This window comes from Delphinapterus leucas, chromosome 3 (assembly GCF_059928025.1).
Source record: "Delphinapterus leucas isolate spDelLeu-1000000601 "Yukka" chromosome 3, BTC_Dleu_Yukka2, whole genome shotgun sequence".
Lineage (NCBI taxonomy): Eukaryota > Metazoa > Chordata > Mammalia > Artiodactyla > Monodontidae > Delphinapterus > Delphinapterus leucas.
Genome location: NC_143131.1, coordinates 46,498,400 through 46,508,709, shown reverse-complemented (window position 1 = coordinate 46,508,709; position 10,310 = coordinate 46,498,400).

Sequence of the window (10,310 nt, the reverse complement as noted above, 5' to 3'; positions counted from 1 at the left end):
GTCATTCTCCAGAGAAGTCCTGTCAAACGTGGATTTCAGATTAGTGATATTCAAGAGACATCACTTGAGCGGTATTTATGCCAAGTTCTAATAAGGAATGCACTTGGACTACATTAGCTTAATTCCCTTCCCAACTGCCTCCAGTGCCAACAGACCAGCTGTCTCCTTCAAAGGTTGCTCCTACTGTGCCGCCACCGCATTAGACACCACTGTCGCTTCTAGCGGTGACTACTACCCCCTTCTGGGTATCACCAGCTCCTACTGGGTACCACCCACTCCACTGGGTACTACTGCAGATGCCACCATTGGAAATGCTGATATAACGAAAGCATAACACCAAATGGCACTCTGTGCTTTGGAATCTACTAGATGCCAAAAAGTTTCTTAGATCATCATGAAAATGGTATTCTGATGGATATCTCCCACTCATTTGCCAGACATGTTTCAAAGTCAGCAGTAAATTCCATGCGGGCTCAAACGTGCTACACTGTCATTTTAAATGTAAACTACCTCATCTCCTTTTTTTAGAAGCAGGAGAACAATATTATAAATTCAAATATAGGTAAATGTCCATAGTTTTGTTTGTTTTTTTTTTTCATTTGCAGGAGAGACGCTGAAGAGGCTTGCTCAGAGTCAAAATAAACAGATTCTGATGCGTGTTATTTGAGAGTATCAATGTATAATTTACAGAAAGTTAAATAAATGACTCTCCTATAAATATAAAATCTACACATGCAAAAAAATTTAATAATGAGGAAAACAGTAATATGGCAAAACTACTCCAAAGGCATTTGAGGAACTGGATATTTATAAACATTAAAAAAAAAGAAAAGAAAGAAAAAAGGGACAGAAAAGAAGGAGGAAAGGGGGAAGGAGAGACAGAAAGATGAAGGGAAGGGAAGGGAAGGGAAGGAAGGAATGAAGGGAGAAAGGAAGGAAGGGAGATTGTTGGGTTAAATAAAAACTACTAATGGCCTATAGGGCAAAGACAAAATAAACTTTGAGGTTATCTTTCCTACTGGACATAAATATACAATTAACATGTTTTGGGGCCAAATTAAATAGTAAATAACGAGTTAAACACAAGAGCATGCTCCTAGAGAATTAAATAATCACCTGGTAAGCTTGTTAAACAGGACCCTAGTAACAATGGATATGCCTCCCTCATTTTTGCCTTAGTTTTAGGTTTTGGATAATATTTATCTAATAGTCTCCCACCTTGGTCATAAGTAACTGACAAAGAGTATTCTTGATTACACACACAAAGAAGGCCAGTCTCATATTTTGGCTATTTCCATATGCAGAGCAAGAAGACTTAATTACTCCCGTGAGCCTCCTTGAATTTGCTCAGCGAAGCTGGAGCTATTTGGTATTGTGCAACTACTGAGGCCAGAGGATTAACTTCTTCCTGGACATTTCTATAAAGAATCTCATATTTGACTTTCAAATACTTCCAGTTATTTGCTCTTCTACCCAAGGAAAGGAAGCCAAGCCCATGAAACGTTTTTCATCTGCTTCCCTTGCCTCAAAATTCCTAAAAGAAGCCAAGCTCCCTCGCCTACCAGGAAGTGACCTTCCTCATCACCCGTGAAACTGGGCCCCTGTGAGCCAGTTACCAGGCCTGTTCTCCTCAGAGGACTTCGTAGGCATTGACCTCATATATCAAAGCAACGCTTATCACTTAATGATGAGCTTCTCATAGCTGATTAAATGAGTATTCCTCTGTAATATGACACACCAACTATAGCACTTGCACAATCAATTTGTCTATTTATATCCTGGTAAATAGGAGAGCAGATTCTTACTGAACCAAGGAAAATAAATATATTACTGTGAAAAGTAATGAGGCCCAGAATTTGTTCCAGAATTCTGAGGAATCAGTGAGAATCAGATAGGATTTTTTTTTAATGTTTCACTTCAGTTACAAAAGCATGATCTACTAAATTGAGGATTAGCAATAAATAAAGAAGAAAGGCGAGGTGCTTCCTTATATACCAATTGGAAAATAGAACATTTAAACAACATCAATAATGTTTAAAGAAATAATCTCAGTTAATTTTTCTTCATCAGTTTATTCAGTTTGATGTAAGTAATTCTTGTTCTGCTAGATCTTGGGTCAGCAGGCTGTTTTACTGGAATCATTTCTTTCGACTAAAAAAACTCAATTTGCTGGTACGCTCAGAAAGCTATCTTAAAAAATGCAGCCATCAGCTTTAAGCCTATACCCACATTTCTTTTTCATTGAGATATCAATAGTTAGGAATATTAGGTACAGTCCTTTTTACAGGGCACTGAGAGTATCCTATGTGGTTGAAAAACAAATTGTAACCTGAAGCATATAGCAGAGTCTTCAGACAAGCATCAGTGAAAAAGTAGAAACCACTTGTTGATGAGCCTGAACGGCTGTAGTTTGTTTCCTACAGTAACTAATGATAATAACATGGAAGAAAGTAAGATTCTCTGCTGGGCTGCAAAGCACAGCTCTCTGATCTGGGCCTGAGCCATATTTCCAGTGAGGAGAACAACACAGACAGTGAGGATAATGTTCCATGGCCCTCCAAATCCATTCTGTAAGGTCTACAATCTTTGGAACATTTATGTTAATAATATGTTATCTACAAAATCCATGGCAGGGAAGGCCAAGTTTCTCTTTTGATTTACAGCTCTCCCCATGCAGCTCTTACAACAGTGTTGAGCTAATTAAAAACTATTGAGCCTACCAAACTAGTGATTTTTCTCATCCCTCTTTTTACAGGTGAAATGACAATTCCCTGCAATTTTCCAGGGGCCTGCAGGGAAATATCAAAGACAGTTTTAATGTCAAAGGATATTTGAGAATTTTACTTTTCCAAATTTAGGATCTGATCTTAGGAAGGCAAAATCAAAATGATTTTGAGAGGATATTTGGTCAGTTGGTTACAATAGAAGGATGGGTACCTGATAACAACAAGTGGTTGTAGCTTAACTACCTGTAAAAATGACAGGATGACATTTTAAAATACACACAGAAAAAGTAACACAATTGTAAATAATTCTAGCTTATTTTAGAATTGAGAAACTTTAGCTATTTATCTTTTTTAATAATTAGGAAGATAAGGCCAACACAAAGTAAGAACATTTGTCTTGAGAATCCTCATCTCTGCTATATAGGCAGATTACACAGTAGGTCAAGTATGGCTTTACCATCCCTTGTTAAGAAAAGACCAAATACTTCCCATTTTAACAAGGAGAAAATCTAACCTATTTTTAATCAATATATTGTTTGACAGTAAAAGATTCACAAGCTTCTTAAAACATTATTTAATGGAAGAGCCCATCAAAATAGAGCCTGCTTGAACAGAAGTGCGGAGGCTAAACACACCTTTCCGCGTCATTGTGTGTTAAAGTGATGATTCTTGAACTAACTGCATAAACACAGGCAGTATTGGCAACTACCTCCTCTCCCCTTCTTACCTGTTCCTCCTTTCTTGAAAGGTCTCCTTGAAGACATAGTTGGCCTTTGGAAGGTAACTAAATCTCTCCACGGGCCAGATATGCCCAGTCTCCAGTTTTACAATAGATTTCTCCAAGGTCTAGGGCCTTATAACCCCTGCAAATGTAAACATACAGCTCCAGAGTTAGCCTAGGAGTTTATCTCATGATATAACCCCTGTCTCTTGAGGATATAGGTTATATTATTCTTTCAGAAGGGAACAGTTAACAGAGTAAATGCCTACCTCAATTCCCCATGAACTTTGAATGTGCTTTGTTGTATAAATTGTGTGAAATTTTACAGTGATTTTGTCATCTCTTAAGGGCTATGTACTCTGTTATACTTAATAATAAATCAGGTTCTTTCTTTCCATAGTGGTGTGAAGAGGTCTCTCTTTGTTGGTAGTATTTTTACTTTTCTAACATTTTACATGTTCAATTTTGTCCTTCTCTTTGCTCTTGCATATTCTGGATCAACTTGATATTTTATTCTAACATAAATTTGCCATCTTTTTCCCTTGATAAACAAAAACAAACATTACCTTACATATACAGCTGAAGGTCTTTACCATTATTATTCCTTGAATAACCTTATCCACTAAGGATACTTAGTACATATATGTAAAATCTTAATATATATAATCATATTTAATATATAAAACATATATTATATATAATCATATATAAAAATTTGAAGGAAAGGCATGTGTGTGTGTATATATATATTTCAATATTTTAAGTTAAATTGGACTAGATGTCATATAAAGCTGATCCATTATATAATATTGATATAAGAATGTTAGACAAAAATTTAAAAGACCAAAATACAAAATAATTTTTAAAAATATAAAAGAAAATTTAAGGGAAAAATATTTGTTAGACTTATGTATCCTTGAGCAGTGCTATCAATGCCCCAGTATTATATTAAAAGATATGCTGCCCCATCCTACCTCTCTGTCTTACTTCCAAATTTGAGAAAATTTTTGTTAATAAGGGTTATCTGTAAAGAATCCTCTTCACCTACCCTGTGTCCAAATTTCCTAGCATCCTTTTGACTCTGCCAATAGTTAACAACCATATACAGGATCCAGATCACTGTCCCATGGGTAGGGAAGAGGCAATGTAGAGACAATGAAAAGAACATGAATTTCAACACGTTTTGAGTTTACAGGAGTGAATCCTTGACACATCCAAGTCTCAGCTTCCTCCTACATAAAAGATCATTTTGATACATACATTTTGATATTTTAATAATTGGCATGGTAGGTGCTCAATAAGTGGAAATCGCTATTCCATATTCCACAATGATGTTTCATCAACATCATTACTATTATGATTGCTATTGTGCAGAGGATGTGGTTATTATCCTTAAGGAGAATACCATTCAGAAGCGGGAAATAAAGCCATTAAATATGTATCACTGATTCTTATAATATGTAATAATTGGAGAAGCAGATAAAAGACTAACCAGGGCTCAGAGGAGAGAATAATCATTCTTAAAAGATTGATTTTCCCTTTTAAACAATTATGAGTTTTCAAAAACTTTTTCTTTCATACAGCAAGTGTTGAGATTGTAAATAAAGGACTAATAAATGTAATAATATTTCGAAGATGAACAGTGGTTTATGGTTGTCTATGAGTAAGACTTTTAATCACTCGACTCCAGCAGTGCTACGCAGGGAAGAAAAAGAGTTAGTGAGGAGGAAAGAACCAAAATGAGCTCCCCTGCACTGCCTGGGAACAGCAGGACAGGAGGATGGCATCAGCGGAGAGCGAGTGGCGTCAGCCCAAGGAGGGAGAGAGAGTCCCTGGAAGGGGAGACATCAGAACAATCACAGCAGACGTTACCCTCTTTTGCTCAGCAGGTATATATGGAGAGCCCACTGTGCCAGCTGCTTTAATGATGATAAAGCAGCTGAAATTCTGGGGGCTAGAGACCTTTCAGCTGTACTGTGTGTGAAACTGACAGTGGACTCTGGTTAAAAATGGGGTCAGTAATAGCAATGGTGGGGGAAATAGAAAATAATATTTAGCACCTATTACTCAGCAACTAGGTCATCTGTGCTAGAAACTGAAAGGAACAGCATCCCCTCATCCCTGCCTCTGAAGTAACTGGGGAAGGAAGACAGTGCTGGTCCTTGCTAGAGGCACCCTCCAAAGGAGAATGATGGTCTGGCGGAGGTGGCAGAGAAAAGGCATTCCTGGCTGCTTCTGAGATTCAGTGTGAAGAGCTGCCATGTAACGCAAAGAAGCAAGGTGACCTCCCAGTTTTCCATGTCCACTTGGAAGGACTAAAGCGGCCATGCCACAGGTAGGATAACTGCTTTTGCAGAGCGAGGGCTCAGAGGAATTCTCTCTGCCACTACATAGTTGATCCACATCATGCTGAATATTTTAATATAACTAGCAATAATAACTGATACTTATTAAACACTATAGGCCAGGCATGGTGGTAAGAATTTTACTGACATTTTTTTGATTTTAATTTTTAACATAATCTTTTGAAATGGACACTTGCTCGTCAATTTTAGAGTTATTAAGGCTCAATTTGTTCATGGCCACGGAGCTAAGTCAAAGCCAGAGTGAGAATCCAATTGCACGTATGTTTAACTTTGAAGTCCATGCTTTGTGCATGACATTTACTATGGTTTTGTTAAATGAACTTCTCCAAGTAATGCTAGATATTATTTTTCCTCTGTTTCAGATATTCCCAAGAAGGAAAGGAAGGTTGTAGGAGAGATTGATGAAGGTACAATGTGGTCCAACAATATTCTATAACACTAAATATCTGGGGACTTTCATGAACATTTTTATGAATGAAAGTGCTGCCTACGGCTATTTCTACACACAAGAACAGATATTCACATATACACAGAGGTGAAGCTCATTTATGTAACTCTTCATACAACTTGTGCATTAAGCTATTTATTGACTTTGTATGATTGACCCATGCTTATGTGGTAGGGTTAAAAATTATGATAACAGCTAGAGCCAGGAGTTCTCTTACAGAGGTAACAGGATGTTTTTTAGAAGGGGACACCTTAATAAGGTTCTTGGGACAAAAGTTGGATCATTAGAAGACTAGGTACCAAGAGGGAGACCTAAACACTGCTGTGTTAGAAATAAACAAGATTTGGGAGTGAAAAGAAACAAAGAGAAGTACATGAGAGTTAAGAGAGAGAAAATATGCAAATAAATATGCAAATAACATGGTAGAATGCTGAAGGATTTCTCATAACAGGAACAGCTAAGATTCAGTTTTAAGTTACTTTGGTTTGTGGGTCTCAACATCAATCCCTGCACTTTTCTCCCAATTTTCAGTCAAGTCCCCTTTGTTGTTCTTGGGCATGTGTGTGCATGTGCGTGTGCATGCGTGTGTTTGTGTACTAGCAAAAGACTGAACTTCTATGAGATACTCTATAAACTGTATTAACCCAGAGGAAGCAAGAACTCAGCACCACCAATGGTCCTGATAGTGGAGTCCCTGAGAAGCCCAATAATGGAATGAAAATCAGTCAACCTCGTCTTTAGGGTCAGGGTGACTCCTGCTGATAGAGTCACAAAGAGATTCATGACAGAGCTGGTAGGCGGAAACAGAAGGCAACAGTGTTGAGTGTTAAGACTTTGCATGAATGGAAAGAGACAGCTGGAAGAAATACAACAGATTTTCATGAGAATAAAATTTATCTTGCAACCTCATCAGTATCCTTCAATACTTAACCAAAAAGTATATTAATTATGAAGGGGAGCAGACTTCTGCACCTGCACGGGGATATTGATGAAATTCGTCAGGCAATCAACAGCACAGCAAAATAAATCTATACATTTTATGTTCTACATGAGCATGTAAATGTCTTTGATCTGTAGGGCTTCCCTGGTGGCGCAGCGGTTGAGAGTCCTCCTGCCGATGCAGGGGACACGGGTTCGTGCCCCGGTCCGGGAAGATCCCACATGCCACGGAGCGGCTGGGCCTGTGAGCCATGGCTGCTGAGCCTGCGCGTCCGGAGCCTGTGCTCCGCAACGGGAGAGGCCACAACAGTGAGAGGCCCGCATACCGAAAAAAAAAAAAAAAAAAAATGTCTTTGATCTGTAGCTGATTAACATTTTTGAAGAGAATGGCAGAGTAGGGGCAGTGATGAAGCCATTTGTGGTTCTGCTTTCACTGACATTTGACCTTATTCTAGAATCACAACCTGGCCTGCTTATACCAGTCACTCACTAGAATAAACACAGGTTGGAAAATTCCATGAAAGCTGGCAACACCCCAAAAACACTTCCCTCACTGTATAGAATGGCAGTTCTATTAAAGATATAAGCAGGATTATGTGGACAGCATAGTTGTGCTGTTTGGATAGCCGTAACTCCAGTAATACAATCGGGCACAAGGCATGGGGCCACTTTTACCATGTTCCCCGACCTTCAGAAATCACTGAGCTCGGTAATCTATAAAGTAGGCCACTTTTCATCAAGCATCACTTGCTGGTTCCATTACCTAACACATCTAACATGAAGAAGGACCTACCTTGCTTTATTATGGACTTCTCTGCAATATGAAGGTTAAAAGAAGTGACTTGATTTGAACAGTGTGGAACTTAAATATTGTATGTGCACTCAGATTTTTTGGTAATATTTGGGTCTAATTTTTTTTCATTTATCTTTTTAAAAAATTCTTATTAGAGTGTGGTTAATGGGTCTAATGTTTTACGCTAGAGGAATAATAGTTCATTATCTACAATATAGCTGCTCTTATTACATTGTATGTGTTTTATTACTATTCTGGTGGACACCTTGAATTATGTAAATAGCTCTAAGAATATATTTAGCAGAGAACCACCCATAATTCTTTTTCTCCATCATCGAAACGTCATAATTATGACTTAACAGGGACTTCGATGTCTTTGCTCTAAACTATTGCTGACTTTCTGAAAGTGATTCTCTTTGCCCCTCCTCTTTTTCCCTCTCTTTTCATCTTTATCTCCTCTTTCATGAGGGATGACAGTTGAAAGCTGATAACTATTGGATTTTTATAATGCAGCCACTGCAATACAGAAACAGGGTGTTATTGTTCTCATTTTAAAACTACAAGTATTTTCAGCTCTAATTATCTAAGTCTTTATTTAGAAAGTCTATGACTTATTTTAAGTGGTAACATTTTTTTCATCTACCTTTCTTATGTATCATAATGAAGCAGAGGGTGACTGAGACAGCCTCTGATGGGTGTTTCCTTGCAACTGTGATCTCATTTCTCGATGACACATAGGACATGGTACTCAAATTGTGTACCCCTCACCAACCCACTGGATCAGAATCTGGGGGTAACCTCTGTGCCTTAGTTTTTAAATACCATTTTTTCAAAGATTGGAAAATTTCTACTAAGTAAAGCTGTCATTTCAGAGCCCAAAGCAGCCTGATGTAGATTCTGAAGTTCTGTGAGCACAGGAGTCTCCTTTTCTGCTAGTCAGTGACTGTCCTTCCCACAGTATGCCAGGGCATATTTAACCACTGGCTCTCTGGAGGGAAAAACAATCTAATTTGCTGCATTTGCCAGTTTCCACAGGGTAAAGACTATTGACGAGGCTGATTTCAAGCTACCAACATGATGTCACTGAACATGGAACTGGGATCAGTGTGTAGTAACACATCATTATATTTGCCCCACACAGAGACAGTAAGTATAAATAACCTCAAAAACATAGATAATAGTAAAATGTAGTAAAACAATTAGAAAGGGATGAGTTTTTAGTACTTATTGCCCTTAACTTTAACTTACTTAATTGTAGGTTAATATAGTTCAATTTTTAATTATGAAAGTCTTTAAAAACTGACTCACAAATTTTTGCAAAGTTAACAATTGGTTCTTGCAAGTTGGTGCCAGCCAGCTTCAGCTCACCACTGACTCTCTTCCTCTCTCTCAATGTCTGTTCTTTCCCAATACTCAGTGACTGAGGATGGGAGAAGGATTAGCAAATAAATATTTATTGGGCACCTAATGTTTGAGGCACTGTGCTTAGTTATTCAGAGATCTTAACAAAAATAGAACGCTACCGTTGTGCATTTACTATAGGCCATGTCCAGCACTAGGCATTTTTTACATATTACCTCATTCCATACTTAAAACATCTATGAAGTGGGTGTTAATATGCACCTTACTAATAAGGTACCTAAGGCTCATAGAGGAAAGAAACTTCCCTAGGACTATACCATCTAGTAAGTGTGGATTAACCTAGTAAATCAGGATTAACATACAGGTGGGTTAGACTTCACATTCTGACTGTGTTATTTACCCTCATAGTAAATTTGTGAGGCAGATTTTACTATTGCATTCTACAGGTGAGGTTTAGAAACATTAAGGAATGTTTTCAAGAGCACAGGGAGGACAGTCCCCTTTCAAAGCCCATCATTTGTCCACCACAACGTATTCTCTGCCTCAACCTCAACATGCTCCTCTTGTTGACAATGTTAAGTTTTGATTCACTGAGTTCGCTTTAAGTTTCAGAATTAAGGAGTTACCTTCCCAACAAAAGGATCTGTATATTGAAACAAGTCAAAGGCAGTGCTCAAGACAAAACAATAGATCTATAACCATAAATGTCAAGCAACAGTAATGAGCCAGAAGAGATCAGATTTTTAACTGCCTGGTTTGAATAGCATGCCCTTCGCCGGACAAATCCCAGAATCCAGAGGAATGAAATGGGTCAGGCCTGAGTCACTGCCCTACCTCTGAGGCAGGGACTAAGAAGCTGGTTACTAGGAATGGGTAGGCAAGAGTGGGCAAAGTAACATTATATTTTAAAATGGTAATGGGAAGACTTTCTGAACAACCCAAAACAATAACTACA